We start from the raw sequence: 26,200 nt of genomic DNA on the forward strand, positions 1-26,200 counted from the left end.
TTGGCAGATTCCAGAGCATGGTTGGAACAGCTTATGAAGTACTCGTGGTACATTTCTACTTTGTCTGGAGGAAGAAAAGCTCTTCCCAGAGCAGAATCCAAAAGTCACCCCAGTAAATTATTCTGTGAGAAGAAATGAAAGGTAATATTTTTTGTGTGTTCACTTGAAACCCAAGACTGAGAAGGAACTTCTGAACACTTGGCAAAAACTCTTGATGACTGAAAAAAAAAAGTCTGCAAACATAAGGCAGTTGTCCAAATAACGAAAATGTTAATGCCTCAGTGCAGTGGATATTACAAAAGACAGAGAACTGCTAACGTAAGCCAGATACAGTAAATCTTAAAAAAACAAACAAAAAATCTAAAAATCTTTGCCAGTGGGAATGTGATGGTAGGCATCATTTAAATCCGGTTTTACTATAAAAGCTATTGAGAGGTTAAGAGTTAACAAGGTTTGAAAGGATAACATTTTGAACTTTGTTGTCTTGATAAAAAGATTGAGAAAGAAGAGACCTAAGAATGGCCTCTAACCCTCAAGTAAAATCATTTGCCATTCTGGCAAAAAGAGACTGGTTCTACGACTTCCTGTGATAACATTTGTTTCAGTTTTTTCAGGAAGAACAGGGATATCTGAATTACTGAGCAAGGAGGAATCCCTGGAAGGGAGGTAGGAAGCCCCATTGCCAACTGTACCCTGTTATCTGACTTTCATAACCCATTTGTCTGAAATAATCTGGTGCCACAGAGTAAGACACAGACTGAGAGAGATAGCGAGATTACCAGGATGGGAGGGTGTGTGTGTGAAGAGGTAAATAGTTATTCTAACTAATTAGACTGTCACTGACTGAGGGGCTTTCCCTTTTGTTTTGGAGTCTCCATGCCACTGCTTTTTAAAAATCATGATTATTGGTGTGACGATGTGAGGTATTGCCAGCTATTCCAGGAGAAGTAGGGCAGTTGTGTAACATATGCCAGCACAGCTAGATGGAATTTTGTAAATAATTGTATGTCATTTATATAGCACAAAAAGAGTCACAGTCCAGAACGAATAAACCAGCAATCCAAAATACTGGACACGAGAGGCTCAAAACTAGCTGCTGGTAAATAGATTGATTTATTAACGTCACAACAATAGTCAATACATGCGTTTTCATCCAAGTAACCCTCAGACTTCTTCAGAAAAAAGGAATGCCACTGAAAGAATTAATTTATGCACACATCAATTAAACAAGTTAATTGAGAAATTAAAGACACACGTCTAAAAACACAGTAAAAAAGCTAAGGTTAAAAATGTTTTAAGAATTCTCACAATATATTAATAGTATCATACACTATTACACTATATAATGTATTATAGTAGAAAAAAATGAATATTAGGCAATGGACCACAGCAACAAGCATAAAATCACCAGTTTTTATTCATATAGGTAAGCGCTTTCACACATCCAAACTGCTTTATCAGACCAGTTTGGTCCATGATCTGCCTACAGAGTTTGTAAAGAGAGAGTCGCCGGCTAGGTTATTAGTTTTACATGTCTGGATAAGGAGTTTCCTGGAAGAACACAATGGTCTAGGGTTGTTATACAGGGTGACCAGATTTTTGAGTGCAGGGGTGTTTTCAGGGTTGCATATAATTTTATATAGGACAAGTGTTTCATATAGGACAAGTGTTTAAGGCCTAGGATCCTCTTTGTGAGGTACTTTTGTGGCCTCTCCAGTTGTTGCAGGTGTCTAGTGAGGTACATGCCAAATGGGGCACTGTACTTGATGACTGGCCTAATGAGGGAAGAGTAGAGGGAGACAATGACCTCTTTCTTCCTGGATGCAAAATCTTTAGTAATGAGATGTGCCACATAGAAGGACTTTATGACCACAGTGGCAATGTGGTGGTCAAAAGAGAGGTTGCTGTCAGTCTGTGTTCCCAGATCTCTTATAACGCCTTCTGTGTTCGGTGGACTATCATTGAAGTGGTAATTCAAGGGAACTGGGTTTTTCCCAAGGGGGATGATGACACATTTTTTGGCATTGAGTTAAGGCCATGGTTCTGACACCAGTCGTTGGTCTCAGTGAGGCCTTTCTGTAGGATGTCAACATCACTTGGGGAGTTAATAATACCTCCCAACTTGCAATCATCTATGAACTTTGTCAGCCAGAGTCCCTTCATGCTGACCCAGACTTCAGAGAAGTAGATACCAAACAGGAAAGGACCCAGGACCGAACTCTGTGGGACTCCATTCATGACTGGTCTGCAGTCTGACTTGAGGTCAGCTACTTTCATACTCTGGGTTCTATCTGTGAGCCAGTTTGCAACCCATCTAGTGATATAAGGGTTGATGCTTAGCTTAGGGAGTTTTTCTATGATTCCTGAGTCGGAAATGGTATCAAAGGCCTTGGCCAGGTCAAGGTAGGCTGTATGAACCACCTTGCCTTCATCTACAGCTCTGGTGATTGACTCCAAGAAGTCAACCAAGCTGAGCAGGCATGATCTACCCTTCACAAAGCCAAACTGTGTAGGATCCAGAGTTTGGAGATTCCCTATATCCTTGTTTATTAGGTCCATGATGATGTATTCCATAGCTTTGCATATCAGACTCATCGGGCTAATGGGACGATAGTTCCCAGGGTCTGTAGTCCTGAACAGGACACACAGGTAAGGTGCCAGATCACTTTGTAGTTCATGTAGAATACAGCTAGGGATATTGTCAGGTCCCATAGAAGCTGTATTCTTGGCCTTGGACAGTGCTGTTTTAACATGTGCAGCAGTAATACGGGGTGCCTGGCAATCTACTGGTATTGTGATTGGTCTTTTGGGGGGGGGTAAAGCTGGCACTGAATCTGTCGACCAGTATATTGGCAATATCTGTTGCCTCGGTATAGGAGGTACCATTGTGCAGTAGCTAAGAGCAAATCTGGGTATTGCCATGGAGATTCTTTACATAACTAGAGAAGGCCTTGTGGTTGTCTTTACTATCTGTTGCAATTCTGTTTTCATAGCTATCTTTAGAGGATTTGATGAGGGATCTCAACTTTTTGTTGAGGCTGATAAGGGAGTTTTTCCAGTCTTGGACCTTCACCTTATTCCGCATCAGTTTCCTCCTTTTGTTGTAGAGTTTGTTTATGGAACAGGACCACCAGATTGGCTTCCTTTTTTTGGAAGAGAGCATCTTGGTTCTATTGGGTATGGTGAGATCCATGCATTTGTGTACGCGTTCGTACAGTGCACTGGTGTATGATTCAGCGGTCATACAACTATTCTCCATTTGCATGGTGCTGTGAAGTTAGCCACCTCTGTTTTTAGGAGCCCGAAGTTAGCTTTGGAGAAATTTTTCATGGTGGTTACCTTTGCAGGGGGGGGGGGAGTGGGAGGGATGTGGATTTCCAAGGTGAATTAGTTTGTGGTCAGATCTAAGCAGGAAGAAGTTAACTATTGGTGTAGAACAATGGTCGCCCATGTTAGTAATGACCAGGTCAAGGATGTTGCTACCTCTTGTGGGAGTAAGAACGAGCTGTTCCAGGGCATTGGAACTAATGAATTCTAGGAAACATTGGGTAAATGTATTGGTACATGACTAGTTTTCCCTGTTAATGGAGGGGTAGTTGAAGTTGCCCAGTGTTAGCTGCACCTGAAGTATCTCAGATAAGTTATGTTGGACTACCAGTCTAGATGTGTGTGCATCCATTATGAATATGGAAACACCACCATCTTTGGAGCTTCGGTCCAAGTTCTGGGGCCGAAAGGTATGGAATGAGTTATAGCCTGGTAGTGCAGCGGTGCTTTCTGCTGTCTTGAACCAGCTCTCTGTTACAGCACAAATGTCGATGTTCTCCATTTTAAGGAGTGCGTCGAGCGAGAGCATTTTCAGATTCAGACTTCTAGCATTGAGCAGCATGACCCTCATATTGCATATGTTTGTAGCTCTTATGGTGGTAATTTGGTCTTTGGAACACTGCCTAAAAAAGGCACTATAGGGGTGGCAAGAGCCTTGGCCAGTATCTGGAAGCCCCGGGATGACAGATGCAAGCCATCTCTGGCAAAGTATCGAGGGCTGTCAATCAATCTGTATACAGCTCAGCAAGCTCCTGCCTAGTGCCCTGCAGAGTTCTACAGCAGCAGAGAGACAAAAGAGAGACTTTGGACTTTGAAGTGATTAAGTATCATTTTTCTGCATTTTCTTGCTGCCTTTAGCTAATTCTACCTAAAATGCCAATTTTCTACAGTTTCTGTGATTTAAATAGCTTGTTTCAGCTACATATTGTACTTATTTTACTGCCTGGACTTTAACAAAGTCATTTTTGTGTTTAAGTTACCTGTTTAACTGTTGTAGGCTACACACTCAAGTGTGATAGCCATTTCTGTACATTTAAAGTGCTTTTATTTGATTGTATCTGCTTTATTTTCTGAAAGAAAAAAAAAAAATATATATATATATATATATATATATATATATATATATATATATATATATATTTGTTTTCCTGCCTTTCTAAGCTAGTATAGTCCAGTTTTCAGGTTAGTGCTGAATTCAGGGCTGTGTTACAAGTTTCTGTGTTTGCCCATACCTTACTTGGATAGAAGGAAGTTTCTCTGTTCACTGTGAGAGATGTAGCTTTGAGTAGCCTATCTGTCCCTGGAGGAGTGGTTCCAGCCCAGAAATTAGTAGTTTATTGGCCATTTTGGGCTAATTTCTATCTCTTTCATTTCCCTGCTATAAAAACCGCATTTGCCCAGTTTTGCACGCTCGCCGGTTAGCTAGGGTATAACTATTCCCGGCTCCACAAAGTCTATTCTTCAATTTTTCTCTTGGAACTAGACAAACTTTCAACTTAAGCACTCAAACCATTCACTTCTTATCCCGGCACTTCTTCAAAACTCATAGCAAGCAGTAATAAACGTTAGCACTAGACCTCCTATACTGTAGAGAAGGACAAGGCTCTCTATTCGACCTTACCAGCCAATCAGTAAAACAGTTCACTGTACCTATCCAGGCAAGTCCAAAGGGCAGTTTCAGGTGTACTCTATGGTCCAACTGGTGAATCTGGGCATTTTGAGGCAATGTTACAATTGCCTCATGTACACAGACAACCCTCTCCTCCTTCCACCAAACACCAATACATGTGAGAGATGCAATTATATAGCCACACTGGAGGCTAAGCTCTCTCAACCCAAAACTGGACAAGGCAGTCAAGAGGAGAAGGGAATTAGTTGCATCAAACTACCAGTCTCACATAGACCTGTGAAACCAGCACTGGCAAAAAACACACATAAGTACACGAAAACATACTCAGAGGCTCCAAATAAAAATCTGCAAAAGCAACAGAGACCTCCAAAGCAGGCATCCAAGCAACCTCCACCCCCCAACACAAACCATGAAACACATACTTCACAAAACCAGTGTGTCACGCAATCACAGCTCTTAAGGCAAAATAACATACCTAACACACTAGTAATAGGTGACTCTATAGTCAGGCATACTGATGTCCCACTCACTAGGCTGAACAAGAAGGTTACTGTTAGCTGCCTGTCGGGTGCCAGGATCCACCACATAACTCAGTATGGATAAAATCGATATGTGCAGTAACAGAAACCTAGTTTAAGGCTCCAGAGAGCACCCCAGCACTACCAGGCTACAACTCATACCATAAATTTCGGCCACAAAACCCAGAACGAAATACAAAAGGCGGGGGAGTATCAATATTCATCAAGGATACCCACACCTCCAGGTTAGTGGCACAGCACAATGCTTCAGAGATCATCCACGTGCAACTAACAATGGGAAAAACTGCTATTTAAATGCTACAGATCACCCACCATGTCCCAGGACTCCCACTCCACATTCCTGGAAACACTGGGAAACATAAAGGTCCTACCAAACACACTGATATTGGGTGATTTCAATTACCCAAACAATAACTGGGAGAGCTACTCAAGTACAAACTCCCTTGCCCAACATTTCCTAGAATTTATAATCTCAAACACCCTGGATCAACTGGTCAACACCCTCCGCCAGAGATGACAACATATTGGACCTGGTCATCACCAACAGAGGTCAACCCTCACTGGCTAGATCTGACCATAAACTAATCACTCTGGATATCCACATTCTGCCACCACCCTCGGTCAAAGAAATCACCTCACAAAACTTTTCAAAAGCAAACTTCACGTTACTTAAGACCGAGGTGGGAAGTTTCAAAGCCCCTATGCTAAAGGATAATGCTGTCCAAGCTGCAAAATCCTTTAATAATGCACTCTATGGGCACCTACAAGAATGCATGGATAGCGCTATCCCAAACAAAACCAAGACTCACTCCTCCAAGAAAAGGAAACCAGTCTGGTGGACCCCTGCCATAAACAAGCTATGCAATAGAAGGAGGAAACTAGTCATTATCTTCATCATCTTCTTTCGGCTGTTCCCGTTAGGGGTCGTCACAGCGGATCATCTGTTTCCATTTCTTCCTGTCCTCTGCATCATGCTCTTTCACACCAACCGCCTGCATGTCCTCTCTCACCACATCCATAAACCTTATCTTAGGCCTTCCTCTTTTCCTCTTACCTGGCAGCTCCATCCTTAGCATCCTTTTCCCAATATACCCAGCATCCCTCCTCAGCACATGACCAAACCAACGCAATCTCACCTCTCTTGCTTTGTCTCCAAACTGTCCAACCTGAGCTGACCCTCTAATATACTGATTCCTAATCCTGTCCATCATAGCCACACCCAGTGCAAATCTTAACATCTTTAACTCTGCCACATCCAGCTCTGACTCCTGCCTTTTCATCAAAGCTACCGTCTCCAACCCATATAACATAGCTGGTCTCACTACCCTCTTGTAGACCTTCCCTTTCACTCTTATTGGTACCCGTCTGTCACAAATCCCTCCTGACACTCTTCTCCACCCATTCCACCCTGCCTGTACTCTCTTCTTCACCTCTCTTCCACACTCACCGTTACTCTGAACTCAGAAGGAGGAAACGAGTACAGAAGAGTAAAATCTCAAGAAGGGAAGACATCCCTGATCAGTATCAGCAAGAAACTACGTTCCCTCATAAAATCATCCAAGGCTAGCTTCGAAAGAAAAATTGCCATGGACTCCAAAGATAACCACAAAGCATTCTTTAGCTATGTCAAGAATCTAAGTGGCAATTCTCAGATCTGCCCGGAGTTAGTGCAGAATGGCACAAAATACACTGAACCGACTGATATAGCCAACATCCTGGCAGACAGGTTCAGTGCAAATTTCACCCCCCTCTCACCCCCAAAAGGGCCCATAACTATACCAGAAGAATGTAGTGCCCCTGAAATCACAGACACTTGGGTTAAAACAGCTCTCTCCAAATCCAAAAACACAGCATCAATGGGACCAGACGGTGTCCCGGGCTGCGTCCTACATGAGCTCAAAGATGAACTAAACCCTCACCTAAACACACTGTTTAAACTCAGCCTCTCCACAGGCTATGTGCCCACAGAGTGGCGCACAGCAACGGTTATTTCCCTACATAAAGGTGGAGCCACAACGAACCCCAGGAACTATCGCCCTATAAGCCTGACTAGCTTGGTCTGCAAAGCTATGGAGTGCATCATCATGGATCTCATTAACAGAAACATTGGGAACCTCTAAACACTGGACCCTACCAGTTGTTAAGGGCAGATCATGCCTCCTAAACCTGGTGGACTTCTTTGAGACAGTTACCAAGGCTATAGATGAGGGAAAGGTGGTCCACACAGCCTACCTAGACCTCGCAAAGGCCTTCACCACCATTCCTCACTCAGGTATTATAGACAAGCTCACCAGCCTGAACATAAACCCCTACATCATGAGATGGGTTGCCAACTGGCTCACGGACAGAACCTACATGGTAAGAGTTGCGGGAGCTAGGTCTGATTCTAAACTGGTTACAAGTGGCATTCCCCAGGGCTCAGTCCTAGGACCCCTCCTGTTCGGTATATACTTCTCAGAGGTACAGGCAAGCACAGGAGGACTATGGCTGGCCAAGTTCACAGACGACTGCAAACTAGGGGCTATAATTGACTCTCCTGCTGACACAGACATCCTCCAAAAGGGACTCACTGAGACAGATATCTGGTGTCAAAACCATGGCCTCAAGCTAAATGCCAAAAAGTGCATAGTCATCCCGTTTGGAAAAAACAAAGTACCCACAAACTGCCACATAGGCGGTATTCCCCTAAATACGGAAGACATAATAAGGGATCTGGGGACCCAAGTAGATAGTAACCTCTCCTTTGATAATCGCATTGCCAAAGTGGTTAGAAAATCCTTCTATGTGGCCCACCTAATCACAAAAGGGTTTGCATCCAGATCAAAAGAGGTCATTGGGCCCCTCTATGCATCACTCATCAGACCCATCATAGAGTACAATGCCCCATTTGGGATATACCTTACAAGACACCTGCAGCAACTGGAAAGACCACAGAAGTACCTCACCAAGAGGATCATTGGCCTCAAGCAGATTCCCTATGCAGCTCGACTGAAGAAATTCCAGCTGTACTCGGTTGCATACTGCCTACTCAGAGGTGATCTCTGCCTGACCCACAAGGCCATGTCTAACCCAGAATCGATAGACATGCTCCACCTAAAGAAAACCATATCCCCTCGAGCCACATGCTCCAGGGATCTAAACCTCTCCACAACAATAAATAGGACGTGCTGGAGGGATAGATTCCTGTCCCAAAGACTTCCCATGCTCTGGAACAAGATTCCAATCTACATTAGGCAGAGCTCCTCGCTAACCATCTTCAAGAAAAACCTTGAGTGGATAGGAAACAGAAAGTTTACCCCAGGGATCACTTCAATGGCTCTGCTGGATAGAGGCACAGGGAACTAATCTAAGGGGGCTGCGAAAACCAAGACATTCCGGCTAGACTTATAAATGCCTTTGGGCAGATTGCCTAGTACTTACCTATGAACCTAATCATGTCATCCCAAGCAAACAAATGCTGGATCCCCTTAGAAGGACACCAGAAACTTAGCCAATTGTTGAAATCAAACATTTTCTGCTTGTACTGTGGTATCATTCTGGGTGATGGTAGGATGCTGCTCAGGGCTAGGGTCATGCTTGCCTGGGCTACATAATCCAAGAGCTCCTCCATGTCTCTTTTCATGTAGTCCAGGAAGGTACTTCTCAGGTCATTCACTCCCACATGTACAATGACAGAGTCATATTCATGCCTATTGTTGAGGGACCTGAGTGTATGCATTATGTGGTGGATCCTGGTGCCTGACAGGCAGCTGACTGTTACTTTCTCCTTATTCAACCTAGTGAGTGGGACATCAGTGTGCCTCACTATTGAGTCACCTATGACTAGTGTGTTGGGCATGCTGTTTTGCCTTCAGGGTTTTGGTTGAGTGGCACACTGTTTAGGAGAGTTATGTGTCTCATGATTCGTGTTGTGTTGTGGTGGTCAAGTGCATTTCTGGCTTGGTGGTCTCTGCTGTTTGGGTAGATTTTTATTGAGAGCTTACATGAAGGTGGGTGTGTGGTTTGTGTTTTTATGTGAAGGCAGTGCTGGTGTGTGTTCTGGAGGGCTATGTGTTCCATGTGGTGTTGTGCAAGTGTTAGCCTTCTCCTTTTGACCAGCTATTCCGGTTTTGGCTGGAGAGTGTGTGGCTTCCAATTTGGATATATAAGTGCATCTCTCACAAGTCTGAGTGTTGGGGGGTAAGAGGAGAGGGTTGTCAGTGTACATGAGGCAGTTGCTACATTGCCTCAGGATGCCCAAGTTCACCAGGTTAATAGGAAAAAGCACAGGGAACTGACGTTTAGACATGCCTGGTGAGGTGGGCATTAATAATAGTGGGCAATAATAATAGTTGGGAGGGTGGCCTAATGGTTAAGGTATTTGCCTTACAAACACAAGGTGCAGGATTTGAGTAGCACAAGGGATAATTGGCTAGGCTTAAAATGGCTTGCAAGAGCAGTGAGCCTAGTACTAACCCATGAACCTATAATAAGTACTGGAGCTGTCTCCTTGTAGAACATTTAGTGCTGGTAACATTTTTGTGTGCTACAATAATTGCTACAAGAAGTCTGGTAAAATGCTAAACTAATAAGCTAGTAAAAGTGTAGGAGAGGAGAGAACTAGCAGATCTAAGGGAAAAATTGAAGAGCAGACTTTGGCACCACTCAGAAGCTTACAAACAGTCCTGGATACAGCAAATCTGTATCTGGACTAGACTAGTTACAGGAAAGGCAGGAAACAAGCACAAATGCGGTCTTTTAAACCAGAAAGTTGAAAGAGATGGAAAAACTGCTCAAACGGCCAATAAACTACAATTTCTGGGCCAGAAACCACTCCTCTTGTGTGCATCCAAATATGAGTAATTTCAGAATCTGATTCAGTCAGAGGTTATGAATTGATCGTGAAAATGTTAAAGGAATATTTTGAGCATAAACCATTGATAACTGTAAGAATATTTCATTCTAATTGTTACTACCCAAAGGCCAATAAGACTATATTGGGTGCTCAGAAACGCATATTGTAAAGCACTGGGAATCCTGTTTACAGAGACTTGCTCACTGTAGTATGAAGGAGAAATTCAAATATCTCTGTAGCTAGTTTACCCTGTGTAATTTTATAGGGGGGATTTTTGCCCTGTAGGAGGCATTTCAGTGCGAAATTTTGCAACAATACTTTCATACTGCCTTTAATAATGTCACTGCATTGTCATAATCTGCTTGTTTGTTGTAACTGTACGACAGTATTGCTAGATAATGCCACATACAAGTGCAGCAGCCCAGGGCTGTGGCTATTGTAAAATTACCTCTGTGCTCTGTCCCAGAGCCGTACACCAAGATTCAAATAATTTGGTAAAGGAAATCTAACACAAGCCCTGCTCTGCTATTTCAAAGATGAGCAGTGATGGCTGAATGCAGTAGTTTTATAGTAAATACCATTGCTGCCTATCAACAGCAGGTATGTTCAGTGTACATGTGTGTGCGTGTGAGAGTGTTCAGGTGTCTATGTGACTGTGTGTGTGTGTGTGTGTGTGTGTGTGTGTGTGTGTGTGCGCGCACCTGTACAACAGCACTGCATGGGTTGGTAGGGGGAGCACTTAATGAAGTTTAAGCGCATTAAGAGTTCAATTTACTGAATTTACTGATATGCAAATGCATTGTTAATCAGCAATCATTCCATGCGACTCTTTGCATATGTCATAATTGCTAGTTAGTTGCATATTGCTACTAGACTGCAGCAGCACAGTGCTAGTAACACCCTGTAAATCGTGTTGAATACTCATTATTTATTTATTTATTTATTTTACATTGATTACACAAGAAGTTAGATAACATTAGAAAGTATAAAACAAAGTGATTATGTACAATGGTTTAGTAGTGTTCCATAGTAGGGACTCACAATTCTCATGGATAGACACAATTAAAAGCAAGAGACGTCAGATTGGATATAGAGCTTGGTGACGTAGTTGCATGTTATGACATTTACAAATTATGCTTTCAGTTTATAACTTAATCAGGGTTGGTACATTGGCAAAGCCAATTCAGTTTGAGATACTGTTTCAGGTTTTTTTAAGAAACTTTTGGAGGACTGTAGGGTTATATAGTTTAGCAACAAATTTCAGGTTTTGCCAACAAAGTTGGCAAACAGGGATTCACCAGCAGAGTTATTAGCTTTGTGGGTTTGGACCAGTAGTTTGTTGGCTGACTGTAGGGATCTCAGGTTGCTATATGGCTTAATAATATTTATAAGTGAGTGGGTATCCTCAGGGTGGTACAGAATTGTGTGCGCTATTAAGAGCTGATTGAATTGAATTAAGCTGGGCAGTTCTAACCACTCTAGTTGTTTCAGGTTCTGGCTGCGGTGGGTGCTATAGTTGGAGCCAGTGGCGAATCTGGCAATATGGTTGTAGCTACGGGACAGTTTACCTAGTTTGGATTTGTTGAGGTTTGAGAGTACAGGTGAGGCATATAAAAGAGCAGAGAGTTGGTGTGACCAGGCGATTGCAGTCCTAACCAGTGGGGTTAAAAATGTCTTGTTTCTATACAGTGATCCAAGCTTCTTATTGATGGTCTGTATGGTTTTGTTGACATGTAGGTCAAATCTGAGATTATTGTCTATGATAACCCCTAGAAGTTTGGTGTGTTGATCTGGGGAGATAGTGGTACCATTGTTAGACGTGACAGATAATGAAAGTGTGGCAGATCTACCAATGGGGGTGAAGAGTAGAAGTTTAGATTTATTGGGGTTCAGTAGTAGACATTGGTTGGCGAGCCAGTTCTCAATAGTGTTAAATGTATTTTGGGTTAGGATTTGCAGTTCTGATGGGGAGGTGGCTGAGCAGATCAGAGTGGAATCATCTGCATATTGAATACAAGTAGCTTGAGGGATAGCAGTGTTCAGGTTGTTGATAAAAATAGAGAAGAGTAGTGGACCTAGTATGGAGCCTTGATGGACACCATTTGTGAGAGGTAGCTGGCTGGAGAGTTTGCCCTGCCATAGTACTGCCTGTTGTCTACCAGTCAGGTAGGACTGGAACCACTGGATTGTGTGCTTACTGAGGGAAATACATTTTACAGAAAGAATAAGAAGTTTGTGGTTGACCATGTCAAAGGCTTTTGATAGGTCAAGAAAGAGGGCGGAGGATAGCCTATTGTCATTCCTGTTTTGATTTATGGCATTAGTAAAGGAAAGGAGGGCTGAGGTGGTGCTGAGGTATGGCCTGAAACCATGCTGGGAGTTGGATAGTAAGTTATTCTGTGTAAGGTATTGCATTAGTTGCTTGTGTACACATTTCTCCGTTATTTTGGCTAGTGGGGAAAGAATGGCAATGGGTCTATAGTTGGATGTGTCTGTAGAACTACCACCTTTATGGAGTGGGATGACGTGGGACATTTTCCAGAGGAGGGGATAGCGCTTTCGGATAAGGTTCTGTTGATAAATATAGATATGGGATATGCAATTGCATCTGCAGCTATTTCTAGGTACTCTGCAAGGAGGAAGTCAGCAGCAAGGGTGGCAGGTTTTAGTTTTTTATAAGTGTTTTGATAAAACTAGTGGATATCGGTTGGAAGCTAAATTGGGGGTGATTAGTGGGTAGATTAGGGGTGTGGTGTAAGTTTGTGGGGGTTAGTTGATTTGCTAGAGATTGGATTGTTTCAGTGAACAAGTTATTATAAGCACCAGCTATGGTCTCTGGGGAACTATGAGTGTGGTTATCCGCAGTTGGGGTGGTAGAATGACCTGGATGTAGTAGTTAATTTAAGCCTGCCCAGAACTTTTGAGGGTTGTTTTGGTGTTTTTGTAGGAGATTTTGGTAGAAGCTTTTTTATCTAGTAAAATAGATTTTTTGCATCATTCCTGAGTTGACGATATTTTAGATGGTCAGGTGGGGCTTTAGTTGTTCTCCAGCTGGCCCAGGCTCTGTTCCTAGTTTTGATTTTAGATCTGGTATCGTTTGTGAGCCATGGTGCCGTGTTTGATCTAGATTTTGTTGTACGTGCTGGAGCATGGGAATCAAGGATACTTAGGAATTTAGTGTTAAAGTGAGCTATAGCCTCTTCTAATGGTCTTAAGACTTAAAACTGAAAAATGTGTAGTGAACTGTGTCTGTCTATGAAATTGAATAATTTATTAATGTCCAGATGTTTAAGTGGTATTCACAGTGAAGTCCAGCAGACAAAAATTCCTTTCTAAATCAAATGCAAGATTTCTAAATGCATTCTAGATTGCATTTAATAGGGTAACAATGGACATGGCTATTCGGCAGCAGAATGGTGATTGGGATGTGGGGGGATACACTAGACCACCATAGAACCAACATACAAATGAAGAGTGTTTTTGGTACTTAGAGACTTGGTCACCAAGGGAATAAAGAGGTCTGGCACAGGATGAGAGAGACTGGAGATGAGTTAACAGTGACTTTAGACTTGGTAAGACATGGGAAAAGATCATTTATGCTCTCAACAAGTGGGAGGGATGCAAGATGTTATGGTGCATAATGGCATTAATAAATCATAAAAGATTGTAGCAAGCAGGCCTGCAGTGGCTTTCAAAGAGATTTGATTTATTTGTTGGTTTACTATTTTGTTTAATTTGTTTTTGCTTACGACGTTTGTCTGACTGGGTTCAGTCCAAAAAAACCCTTTTCAGCAGAGGTCTGGGGAGAAAGGTTGCAACATATTGCATACATTTTTAGGCAGACATTCAGTAATATACATTAAAAGACCTTAAGTAATATACATTAACAACTATGCATATATTTACTAATTATATTACATTCAGTTTAAATAAAGGCAACTATTGCAGAATGAAAAATAGTTACACATTAGTAGATGTTGAACACTGAGCCTTCACAGAGGTGGGTTTCTTAAACAGAAAATAGACCATTTGATTAGTGCTTAGAAATTCAAAGAAATGGAGGTGAGGGAAGGAACTAGGTAGGGCTGAAATCACTGTAATTAAGAGGTGGGATATAAAGCAGATTCATATATAATTATATATAGGACTGGAGGTGGAATTATCATAAGTGACAGCAACCAGTACACTGAGGAAGGAGAAGATTCAGGTACACAATGAACAAATAGCTCTGACCAATAAAGAAAGGCTGGATCTAGTAGCAGAATGGAAGGAAAATGAACACAGAAGCTAACTCTTTACAAGGGATGGGCACCATCTTTGTCCACACGGATCAGCTGTGCTCAGAGGTGGCTTAGAAATGTGCATCTGACAGACTGTAACTGCAAACTAAGATGGAAGAGGGAGAGATGCCACAAAAAAGGAGAGAGGTGGGTACTCAGACTGAAGAAAGCAGGAAAAGGGGGTACAGAACACAGCAAGTTAACAAACAAACAAAGGTAACTTGAAACCATGTGTGGGTTATAGGACTATGCAGTGCAAGAATTCTGGGTACAAAGACTGTGGGCTGCAGGTAGGGATGCAGAAGGGGGTATGACATTGACGTGATTGACAATAAGCTCTTCATGAGTGACAGAGAAGGGAGGGACAAAAGCGGACTAGGAATCTACCTAAAAGTCAACATCAAAGGAAGAGGAGGAGGAACGGTATCCCTTGAAAGGACAAATAAACAAGCAGGGTCAGAGCACTGGCAGTTAAGTTTGGAAAAGCAGTGTTTAATAGTAGTATGTATGTATTTACTTATTTATTTTACATTTGTTTACCGAGAAAGTCCGATTAGGTAGATACCCATTTTCAGCAGAGGCCTGGGGAGAAAAGCTCCATGTACAGTAAAAATGACTATACATAAATAACAGTAAATAGAGTTACATCATATAACAGAGATGATTACTATTTGGTTAGATTTTTAGAAAACAAGTTTATACTATGGTTACAAAACACTGATATTAAACATAATAGTATGGTTAGCAGTCGAAGCAGGATGGGATGTACAGAAGATGAGAAGTAGGAGTGGGTGACGTGTTATTCTAGTAGTGTGGGTTAAAGGTGTGTTGTAATAGGAGGTAATAATTTTTATTTTATTGTTAGAAGTTCCCTTAGGAGTTAATAGAATTAAAAAAAAACATCTATACAATGTAGAGAGGAACGGGAGGTATTACTAGATTGATACATTGTATGTTTCACCCGAAACATCATCAGTAACATAATGGCAGAGCATGAAAGACTGGAAAAAAGTACAGAGGAGGAGGAAGGAACAGGATTATGTCCATGGGACATCTACATTTGTGCGGACAGACTAGAAGATTCCATGTTCCAGGATGCAGAGGAAGGAAATGAGAGCTAACTGAAGTTTTTGGGGTTAACAGATTCAGCAAACTGGTGTGGGGCTGTTAAAGAAAGGACAGAATTCTGGATGTGGACCTACCCAAGACAGAGGTAAGTCAGAGATCCCAAGGTGAAAATGCAATTAACTAACAGTGAGCATACAAGTGTGCAGTCTAGAGACAGAGGGCTGCATCAAAAAAACAAATTCACATGAAACAACAGTGCAAGTTTTTGCATGGAGAAATACTATGAATTGAATGATAGACTTAAAGATGAGGTGAGAGACTGAAGGGAAAGGTAGGAATAAATAATATATGGGAATAGGTAAGTGCTCAGGAGAGTAAGGAAATTATGGAAAAAGTATGGAAGGAGGTAGGAATCAATGGATGGGAAAGGTTAAGGGGTGCAGTACTCAGGGGAGTTAGATGAGGGAGTGAAGAGGTAGGGCAGGGGGATATATCTGACACAGTTCTGTTTGGTGGAATGCACATCTCGGAAACGTAAACGTATTTCAGTGAAATACTGATGATTTCCGTAGTATTGGTTTATGGTGTTTCTATGCATCACGAGTAAAGTGGACTGTAAGGAATATAGGAATTGTGTTGAGGGGACAGGTTCTGTGAAATCCCATGCAGGAAGTCTGCCTATTGTTTCCATGTAGTCGACAGGAGTATACTAATCTGAGATTGTTTGGTTGTTCTTGTCCCCTACTCACATAGCAGTGGTCTTTGGAAAGGTAGAAAAGTGGACAAAGCACCAGGACTCACTGGTACATGGTTTGTCTATGAATATATATCTCTTTGTCACAATGTAATGGACAGCCACTATGCAACTGCAGACTGACCTATTGCTATGTAAGCAATGACCATCTGGTACACTGGAATCATTGTAGTGGATTTGCATGCATGATTATGGACATACTGACCTAACATAAGGTGGTCTTGTAATATTTATTTATTTTATTTTATTTTACATTTGTTCACTGGGATAGTCCGACTGGGTTAGTAGCCCATTTTCAGTGGAGGCCCGGGGAGAAAAGCTTCAGAGATAGTTATTAATGTGAGCAACAATTACAAAGAAAGTAGTTAGACTATTGGTAACAATAAAAAGCATTAGTTTGGTAAATAAGTTACATGCATTTTGAATGACAGCAGGTATTATGTTAATAGCTTGGTACCGAGAACAGGCAAGTTACATAACAGTGAGAAATAAGTATGAGTTGCTTATAACTAGAGGAAGATACAGATAAGCAAGTGGATTAAGAGGTGAGTGTGAGAAAAAAGAGAAGGGGAAGAAATGTATCCTGCTGTGATACAGGACAGATCCAGTTATTAAAAAGGTGCTCTTTGAGTAGTAGTTTAAATTTGGTGTTGCTGGTGTTGAGCATGTTTTGTGGAATACAGTTCCATAGTTTTGCAATATGATTTGCGAATAGGGAATCACCACAAGAGTTACTAGATTTGTGGCTGTTTAGTAGTAGTTTATTGGATGAGCGAAGTGAATGGGAAATGGTATAAGGTTGGACTAGGCTTTTTAGAGCTGGACAGGTGTCAGGTTGGTGAATGATATTGTGAGCAATTATAAGTTGGCTTAGTGATAGGAGGTGGGGAACTTCAAGCCAGTGTAGTTGTTTCAGGGCTGTGCGGTGATGTGCTCTGTTAGGGAGGCCGACAACAAAACAAGTAATATTGTGGTAGCAAGTCTCTAGTTTAGAGAATTCATATTTCCTCAAATTAGTGAAGATGGGGGAAGCGTACAGTAATGTGAACAGAAGATGTGTTCTAGCTAAGGCCAATTTAGTGGGAGAGGTGAGGAATATTCTGGACCTATACAGACAGCCAAGTTTAATATGTATTTTTTAATGGTAAGGGCTATGTGTTTGTCATATAATGCAATGTATGTATGTATAATATAGTGTACTGTTTGTAAATAACTTGTACCATTGTGTTTAGTATTTATTTCCATGCACTGAGACTATATATACACTGTATAATGTGTTTTTTCTTGTATGTACTATTAATGTTATGTGGAGCTTTTCTCCCTGGGCCTCTACTGAAAATGGGCTCACCTAGGACCAGTAGACTTTCCAGGTTAACAAATGCAATAAATAAATATCTTAGCAAGCTGACTATTGTGAAACCTAGTAGTTTAGTGGTGTCTATTGGCTCAATATGGGTTCTGTTAGAGGAAAGCGTGTAAAGAGGGGAAGTTGGTTCTATGGATCTATTATGTGAGAATAACATGAGCTTTATTTTATTGGGGTTTAGTATAAGTTGGTTCTCCTTAAGGTATAGCTCTATATCTGAAAAGGCTTGTTGGTTTTTGATTTGTAGTTCTGGGTAGGAGGGAGCTGTGCAGATGACTATGGGGTCATTTGCATATTGCACTATAGTAGCATGTGGGGTAGCGGAATTGAGTTTATTGGTAAAGATAGAGACGAGTAGGGGTCCCAGAACTGCGCCTTGTGGGATGCCAACAATGACAGTTAGTAGTGGAGATTTGTCATCAGTCCACTTGACAGCCTGCTGTCGGTTGGACAGATAGCTATGGAATCAAGTGATAGCTGAGAGTTAAATATGGATTATTAGTGTGTTTATCATTTCTTGTGGAGGAGGTGATTAGTTCAGAGAAGCCAAAGAGGTTGATAAAATTTGTTGGGTTAGTGGAGGTGCATGTGGACCAGTCTAGATTAAAATAGCCATCTATTATTGATTTCTACAGAACTGGCAGTTTTTTCTTGGTTGTTAATGTATATGACCAGTTCATATGCTGAATGATGGTCTAAGTACATATCCACACATTTCTTAGGTGGAATAATGATGCATTTGTATTTTAAATCAGAACCTGAGCAAAATACATGTTTTTCCTTATACATGACCCAGTCTGATAATACAGTTTATTTCCTTTGAACTGATATCTATCTAAAGTCTTGAGGTAGCACAATTAGGACACCTGTGGGGGGTCATGGCTATCTCTGAGGTAACTGAAAACCCATTACCTTTTGTCAAACCTGTTCTTCCATTGTCTCTCTCAAAAATCAAGCCCACTCATTTACATAGGAGTCCCAATGTCTGCAGTTGCCTTTCAGATGGAATCATTTACATTTCCTTACAATGCCTCTCCCTTCCTATTGAAAACACTCTGGGTCATTGTAATTCAACTGCCCTCACACATTAGGATTTCTGAAGTCATTCAGAGGCACATTAATGTTGTGTTTCCTGCTGAGGTAAAGAGGTATTAATCCTGCACTTGAGAAGAAATGTTGCTGTGTTCTCTTCCAATCTTATTTGCATCAAATACCTTCACAGACATTCATTTCAATTTTAATCCAGATAGCTCGTTTCTTCATTAACATTTGTCACCTTCACAGGGTGCTTTCCCCCTGTACTTCATCTCTGCCTTTTGATATACACATGCTTAACTCCAAGGGATCTTTTTCGCATGCCTTGATAGTAGTGCTCATTTGAAAAATGACTGATGGCCAGTACACTGGATGTAATCATCTGTTTTCTGTTCACTCAACAGATTTATTTATTTAAGTTTTTTAAATAGTGCTTGTTTTCAAAGTTATCCAAGGTGATGACAACAGACTGAATATAGCATGTAAAACTTAAAATAAAAATATAGACCATTTGTTGAAAAGGCATATATGTATGTATGTTTGACTCTAGTATACACAGTGAGTGCAATACTATAAAATGACATTTGCATATATACAAGCTGTACAAGTCATTTTTGAAAAATAAGTCAAGTGTGAAGAGAGCAAGGAAGGGAATATGAGAGAGGAAGGGTGAATGATGTAAGGAGAGATAATTTAATACAAAAACACTTGTAAAAGAAAACAGTTTCATTGCATTTGACATTGAAGTCCCTTTAAATTCAATGGAATATTCAACTAACTGACTAGCTGATGAGGTGTGTGTGTGTTTGTATACATAAACACACATATATTATATGAGCTTTATTTCTGTATTTTCATATAGATATTTGTTCTACACATATATTTGGGAAGGTCTATTTAAAATTAAAAAGAAAAAAAAAAATATATATATATATATATATATATATATATATATATATATGTGTGTGTGTGTGTGTGTGTGTGTGTGTGAATATATGGATTCCTATTACTAGAACGAAAGTTCACTACTTCGAACTTGTAATAGGAAGTCTCACTTCTACGAAAGTTCACTTTAACGAAAGTGAACTTTTGCGTCAGTTCACTTCACTGAAAACACCGCAGCACAGTGGAGGACATAAAAAAACAAGCTATGTCCTCTACTATGGTGCGATAGTCATGGACCTTAGGGTTAGGGCACGGGTTAGGGTAAGGGGATAGTTAGTAAAGCTATCCCCTTACCCTAACCCATGCCCTAACCCTAAGGTTTGTGACTATCGCACCATAGTGGAAGACATTGCTATATCCTTCACTGCGCTGCAGTTGTCATGGACCTTAGCCTTAGGGCACAGGTCATGGTAAGGGGATAGCCCTATGGGCTATCCCCTTACTAAGACCCGTACCCTAACCCTAAGGTCCGTGAATACTGCACGGAAGTTCAGTACAACATCCGTTCGTTGTACTGGACTTCGCGTAAGTGCACTTTTGATTAAGTGCACTTTCGCTGCAGTGAGCGTTCCATGCACTATTTCGAATTAGTGAAAATTCGATCTAGTGTATGGAACCCGTATATATATATATATATATATATATATATATATATATATATATATATATATATATATATATATATATATATTGTCAAAGTCCACACCAGTGTCCTTACACATATGCTCTGACACAGTACAATCCATAATGATTTTTGAATAAGGCGTGGGATTCGCATAAGCAAATAATGACATTTATTGCACTTTACAAGTCTGTTTCATAAAAGGGATGGCAATTCACATAGTCTTATTATGTGGGCTTACTAAATTAGTAGTAGTGATGCTATTTTGAAAAGTTTCTGATTTGGAAGCTTTCTACATTACTCTTTTGCTGAGAGGATGATAGATATGCTTGTAGGTGTACAACTAAGACAAGCTGCATGAAGCAATCACAACAGGAACTAGTGGGTCCCATAAGAGGCTTGGGAGGCTGTTGTTACGAAGAAACAAAACTATTTTATTGTTCGACTTGGTATCACATAAGATGGTTCAGGTTATGTTATGACAGATTTACTATGCAAAAATAACCATGTGAACAGCCAGAAAGCAATGCGAAGTAGATATGTTACTGTGCATATTGTAAGAAATTGATATATTGGCCTAAACCGTGGATTGATATTTGTTTTTTTTTTTTTTGTTTGTTTTTTTTTTTTTTTGTTTTAACTCCTAATTCCTGAGAAAGTGCTAATCAGAAGTTAGGAGTAAAGAAACATATGCTCGCCAATGGGAGTGGGGAGCCTTGAGCAGCCTACCTGTCCCTGTAGGAAGTGACCTCAGCACAAGAAGCTGTAGTAATTGGTTGTTTTGGACCATTTCTAGCTCTTTTGTAGTTCACTGTTTAAAATCCGCCTCTGGGCGTTTTTTTCTGGCTATACTGCTCAGACAAGCTCCTCGTGGTCCTGCAGAGTGGTCCTAGCAGCAGGGAACTCAGAGAAGCGACTACTTTCTGGATTTAAGTATCTTTGTTTTTTTTCACTTGGAATAGCTTCTGTAGCTTACCCTGAACTAGCTTGAACTGTTTTTAACTGTTTGCTGCATTATTTTAAAATCTGCACTTAAAGTTACATTTTAGTCGAATTTGATCGAAAGTTTGTTTGTCTGTTTAATTTAACTGTTGAGGCTGCCCACTAAAGTGTGCTAGCCTGTGTAACTGATTTATCACTGTTTCTGCATTTTCTGTGTGTTTCTATCAAAAAAACAAAAAAACAAAAAAATAATCCTTGTTTTCCCACCTCTCCTCGACTAGTTTAGACCAATTTACAGGCATTGCTGTATTCTGGGCTGTGGTGTAGTTCCTGTGTTGTCCATTACCTTACTTGGATAGAAGGAAGTTTCTTTGCTCACCAGTGGGAGTGGGGAGCCTTGAGCAGCCTACCTGTCCCTGTAGGAAGTGACCTCAGCACAAGAAGCTGTAGTAATTGGTTGTTTTGGACCATTTCTAGCTCTTTTGTAGTTCACTGTTTAAAATCCACATTTGCATGGCTTTTGGTTGTGCATAGTGCAGCCGTTAAACAAGGTTAAACTTCTTCTGGCTCCGCCAGGTCTGCTCTTCAAATTTTCCCTTAAGGAAGCTCTACTCTTAGTATAATCAGACTACTCACTATATTATAAGCCTAGCACTTGTTCTCAATACTTCTCTACTAAGTAAGCACTCTCGTACTAAGTAAAGCACTACATCTACTTACCACCCCTGTGAATATCCACTTCCCTTAAAGGTACAACACTCCCTTATACTGTTCTAGCATGTCGAGTGGTAGATTACTGGTATCTCCAGTTCAGCTGGTCAATCTGGGTATCTTGAGACAATGCTACAATTGTCTCATGTACACAGACAACCCTCTCCTCCTCCCAACAAACACAAATACATGTGAGAGATGCAACTATATAGCCAAACTGGAGGCTGAACTCTCTCAACTCAGGGCTGGCATGACCAGACAGGAGGAGATGGTAACCACACACACAACAATCCCAGTCCCACATAGACCTACCACAACTGCAAACCAAACACATAAAAACACAAAGACATACTCCGAGGCTCTAATAAAAAACTTACCAAAACAACAGAGGCTCCCAAAGCAGACATCCAAAAATCCACCACCTCAAAACAAAACACATGCAACACATACTTCAATAAATCAGTGTGTCAACCAATCACAGCCCTTAAGGCCAAACACTTGCCTGATACACTAGTAATAGGTGACTCTATAGTCAGACACACTGATGTCCCGCTGACCAGGCTGAACAAGGAGAGGGTGACAGTGAGCTGTCTATCGGGAGCTAGGATCCGCCACATAACACACACACTCAAGTCACTCCAAAGCAAGTACAAATATGACTCCGTCATTGTCCATGCTGGTGTGAATGACCTGAGACATACCTCCCTGGACTACATGAAAATAGACATAGAGGAGCTCTCCGATTATGTAGCCCAGGCTGGTATGACCCTGACCCTGAGCAGCATCTTGCCCTCACCAAGAATGATACCACAATACAAAGACAAGATGATCAGCTTTAATAATTGGCTCAAGTACTGGTGTCATTCTAAGGGGATCCAATGTCTGTCTGCCTGGGATGACATGTTGGACAAGCCACGCTGCTTCGCAAGGGATGACTTACACCTGTCACCACTGGGCTTCCGGATATTGGCTAAGGCTCCTGCCACCCCCATAGTGCCTTTTTTAGGCAAGGCTCAAAAGACAAACCCACCTCCTTAGAAAACAAAAATGGAAAAAAAACTAAGGGTAATGCTGCTCAACGCCAGAAGTCTAAATCTCAAGATGCAGGCACTTGATGCACTCCTCAGCATGGAGAACATCGACGTCTGTGCAGTAACTGAAACATGGTTCAAGGCTCCTGAGAGCACCCCAGCGCTGCCAGGCTATACCTTGTATCATGCTTTTCGGCCCCAAAACCCGGGCCGAACCACAAAGGGAGGGGGAGTGTCCATATTCATCAAGGACACCCACACCTCCAGGTTAGTAGCAACACATGAAGCATCAGAGACCATACATGTGCAACTAACCATAGGCAAAACTGCTATACAACTGGTAGCATGTTACAGACCACCCTCCCAATCTCAAGAACCCCACTCAGCCTTCCTGAAGATATTGGAGGATATGAATGTATCACAAAATACCATCATACTGGGAGACTTCAACTACCCAAACATAGATTGGGTACATTATTCTAGCCCTAATACCCTAGCCCAAAGGTTCCTGGAATTCATAAATTCAAATGCACTGGAACAACTAGTCACCTCTCCCACTAGGGGAGATAATATACTAGACCTGATCATCACAAACATGGGGACAAAATGCTCCACACCGGAAGTATACCCCTCACTAGTGAGATCTGACCACAAACTAATCACCCTGGATATACATATCCCACCTCCACCCCCAGCACAAAAGACCACAGTGAAAAACTTCTCAAAAGCAGACTTCACTCTTCTTAAGACTGAGATGGTATCCTTTAAGCCCACTGTGCCAGTGGATACTACATCCCACAATGCCGAATCCTTCACAATTGCTTTCTATGGACATCTCCAAGAATGCATGGATCATGCAATCCCAAATAAATCCAAGTCCCTCTCCACCAGAGGTAAGCGTCCTGTCTGGTGGACCTCAGCCATAAACAAATTGTATAACAAATGAAGGAAGCTACTGCACGTCAGAGCAAAATCCCATGAAGGGAAGACATCTCTGATCAACATTAGCAGAAAACTACATTCTCTCATAAAAACATCCAAGGCCAACTTTGAGAGAAAAATCGCTAAGGACACTAAAGATAACCACAAAGCCTTCTTCAGCTATGTTAGAAACCTGGGCAGAAACCCTCAGATATGCTCAGAGTTGGTTCACAACAACAAAAAATACACTGAACCCACAGATATTGCCAACATTCTGGCTGACAGGTTCAGTGCAAATTTCTCCCCTCCCTCACCCCCAAAAGAAGAAATACTTATCCCAGCTGAATATAATCTCCCTGTCATCTCAGATGTCCAAGTGAGAACCGCCCTAAACAAAGCAAAAAACACAGCATCAATGGGACCTGACGGTATCCCGGGTTGCGTGTTACGTGAACTAAAAAGAGGAGCTAAACCCACACATAAAAATGCTATTTAACCTTAGCCTTACTTCGGGATATGTACCTGAACATTGGCGTACAGCAACAGTGGTCCCACTCCACAAGGGGGGTGCCTCTACAGACCCTGGAAACTACCACCCCATAAGCTTAACCAGCCTGGTCTGCAAAGCTATGGAAAGAATCATTATGGAACTCATAAACAGAGACATAGGGGACCTACAGACACTTGACCCCACCCAGTTCGGCTTTGTAAAGGGCAGATCCTGCCTTTTAAACCTGGTTGACTTTTTCAAAACATTCACTAGAGCCATTGATGAGGGCAAAGCAGTCCATACAGCATACCTGGACTTGGCTAAGGCCTTCGACACAATACCCCACTCAGGCATCATAGATAAGCTCAACAGCTTAAAAGTAAACCCTTATGTCACTAGATGGGTTGCAAACTGGCTAAACGACAGAACCCATAAAGTTAAAATTGCTGGAGCAATGTCAGACTCAAAGCCAGTTACAAGTGGTGTCCCACAGGGATCTGTCCTGGGAGCCCTCTTGTTCGGCATTTATTTCTCAAATGTTAAAGCAAACATGGGAGGGCTGTGGCTGACAAAGTTCGCAGATGACTGCAAACTAGGCGCCATAGTCGATACACCAGCAGACACATACATCCTTCAAAAAGGCCTCACAGAAACGGACAACTGGTGCCGGAGTTACGGCCTTAAACTAAATGCCAAAAAATGTATAGTCATCCCCTTTGGGAAAAACAAAGTACCCACAAATTATCACATAGACAGCAACCCACTGAGTACGGAAAAAGTAATCAGAGACCTAGGGACCCAAGTCGACAGTGACCTCTCATTTGACACCCATGTTGCCAAAGTGGTTAGAAAAACATTCTACCTTGCACACCTCATCATGAAGGGATTCACATCCAGATCCAAGGATGTCATTGTACCCCTATATTCCTCCCTCATCAGACCCATTATTGAGTACAATGCCCCATTTGGTATGTACCTCACCCGGCATTTGCAACAGCTGGAGAGACCACAAAAGTACCTCACCAAGAGGATCAAGGGTCTTCAACATATGTCTTATTCTGCCAGACTAAAGAAACTTCAGCTCTATTCAGTAGCATACCGCCTGCTCAGAGGTGATCTCTGCCTGACGTACAAGGCCATGTCCAATCAGGATCTGATGGACATGCTCCACCTCAAAAATCCAAATCCATCAGGACCACGAGAGCTAAAGACTTAAACCTCGGCACAAGTATGAATAGGACATGCTGGAGGGATAGATTCATAACCCAGAGGCTTCCCATGCTTTGGAACAAGATCCCAGTTCATATTAGGCAGAGCCCCTCACTGTCTCTCTTCAAGAGAAATCTTGATGAGTGGATGGGAGATCGTAAGTTTACCCCAGGGGTCACATCTGTGTCACTGCTAGACAGGGGCACAGTAAACTAATTCTATTATATAAGGGGACCTTCATTGTGTCACTACTAGACAGAGGCACAGTATTCTAAATTTATTCTGTACATTTTTGTACTATTTCATGGGGTGGCAAAAGCCACATCACTATGGCTAGGCTTACAAATGCCCCAGGGCAGATAGCCTAGTACTATACTATGAAACTATGAAACTATGAAGAGTTTTACTGGCACACCATGCTGTGATTTCTTTTATTTATATTGTCATGCAAAGTTGGCTAAGTAGCTGAACCTAACCAAACTGGAAATGTGAGATT

This window comes from Protopterus annectens, chromosome 5.part1 (assembly GCF_019279795.1).
Source record: "Protopterus annectens isolate FY-2018-M chromosome 5.part1, PAN1.0, whole genome shotgun sequence".
Classification (NCBI taxonomy): Eukaryota; Metazoa; Chordata; order Ceratodontiformes; family Protopteridae; genus Protopterus; species Protopterus annectens.